Raw genomic sequence first — 2,281 nt, forward strand, 5'->3', positions numbered from 1 at the left:
CAGTGAAAATCACTTACTTCGCTCAAACAAAGCCTACAATAATTTAAAATAAGTTTTATAAGTCAACACAGCTTGGTGTACCTCACAGTTAAATTAAATCGGTCTGTCCTTCTGCATATCTCTCCGTGCAATATCTCTAGAACTAATCTACATTTTGCCTGAAGCTTCATTTCTATATAGGCAACGAGTTCCACGATGGTCCGTGTCACTCCATGGAATATGGTTAAGGTTCAGCGAACATATTATTAGTCTCATATTAGTCTCATTAGTCTCATTATTAGTCTCATGAGACTAACATATTAGTCTCATGAGTAACCATGATGGCAATGAAAAAATCTAAGAGTAAATACATTTCTAAACAAACTGATTCCGAGCACATGACATATAAACATGTCACATAGTACGTGTAGATCAGCCATACGCAAAATATCTCAAGGATGATTTAACCTGCAAGAAGATAAATTTTGGACGCAACTACATGTCTGCATAGACAAGATTGAGTTCTACGATGGTGCTTATCCATCCATGGGATTTTGTTGAAGTCATTGAACCAAATTACTCAGTAAGCTAATACATTTTTTTATTTAGTGTAACTTCTTTTCTTCATTACTATCTTTCTACCTGCGGACATCTCAGGAATAAAATAAGCTGTAAACTTAAAAATTTTCCACATAACTTCAGCAAAGCTTGTTACACAACACGTTGTACGGCGTACCTTGTTTAATAAAAGGTTTCAAGATGCCTCCCCTTATAATTTATAACAGACTCTAACCATTACAATAGTTATGCCTCTAACACAAGGCTGATATAATTAAACAGTTTGAATGACATTGGGTTGTTTGAATTTCTGAGAAATGTTTACGTCGCTTATTACACATTGTCTTAAGTAAAGAAGTATATTTAAAAATCTGCAAATCAGATCCTATACTTCATATTTCTTATTTACATACATGTTTGATGAGGCTGCTGTTAAATGTTCAAAGGCAAAGAGCTATATTTAAACTACTAACATATAATGCTCAATCGTAAGAGGCTTTCCAATTGTCAGGTTAAAACAAGTTCTTACAATTTGTTTTATATCACGTAAGTATGCCGCGTCCAGTTTATATTACAACTTACTAGGAACACGAGTTAATGTGATACCGAAATGTACTACCGAAACTGTTATGATATAAAAACATACTCGTAGAATACAAAAATATAATAACATACAAACCACAAAACAGTTAACATAGTTTTAAAAATACAATCTTTAATTATATATTTCCATATTGATCCATAATTTTAAGAAGTCTTACGTTACTTCTGATTAAGCAAAAAGTATAATTGTGTGTAACAACTTATGCACTGGCTTAAAACATTTTTATTTTAGATTTAAAGCTAACATATTATAACATAGAAAACTAAACTTGATTTAATGTAAATTAAAATAATTTATGATTTTATGATTGTTGAAAATGAATTTAAACATTTCTGAGTTGTGCCTAAATCAAAGTCGAAATGGTCAGCAGGGTTTGTTTGTTTTTCTAACAACTCTAAGATATATCACTGACCATACTAAAGAAGAGGATAATAAAAGCAGAGATTCGGTGAAATAGAAGTTGTCCGACATTATAAACTCGACTAGAGATGGAGGGAAAGTGGTACTTGAGCTTCTTTACGACTGTAACTTTCGTACCCTTTTCTCCTTCTCCCATGGACAGTTTTTTATGACTGTATACAGCAATGTAAAAGATTACACATACAGTACTATATTTAAATGTTTTATTAATTTGTATTAGTTAATATTTTACGTTATTTATTTTGTATGATTTATTACATTACACCTCTGCCTTTCAAAGTATTAAATTAGTTAAGTGTTAAATTTTCAGAGGTGTCAATACTTTTACTATACATTCATTTCTTCAAGTAATATGTCAAATTAATTCCAGTTATCTAATGATAACACTAAATATAAAAGGATTGTGGACAGTGCTAACTAACTATTCAATGTTTTTATACTATTGCTTAGTATAACAATACCGTTTTCTCTTTTTGAGAACCACTACGAAACATGATATGGTTTAATACGGTTATTTTAAATGAAAAGTCGAATGTGATAATATTAAACTAGAATAGGTCGTAGTTATTTTATAAAATATAATGAGGATAAATAAACAATTTGTAAAATTATTGTATTTAAAAAAACTTCATCAATTATTTTCCCAAACTTGTATTTTGAGTTACTATTTTCATAAATCTGAAACATTCAGAGATTTTTATAGATTATTTGACATATGTA

The sequence above is a fragment of the Homalodisca vitripennis genome, unplaced genomic scaffold, assembly GCF_021130785.1.
Source record: "Homalodisca vitripennis isolate AUS2020 unplaced genomic scaffold, UT_GWSS_2.1 ScUCBcl_1202;HRSCAF=4522, whole genome shotgun sequence".
In the NCBI taxonomy this organism is placed as follows: Eukaryota; Metazoa; Arthropoda; class Insecta; order Hemiptera; family Cicadellidae; genus Homalodisca; species Homalodisca vitripennis.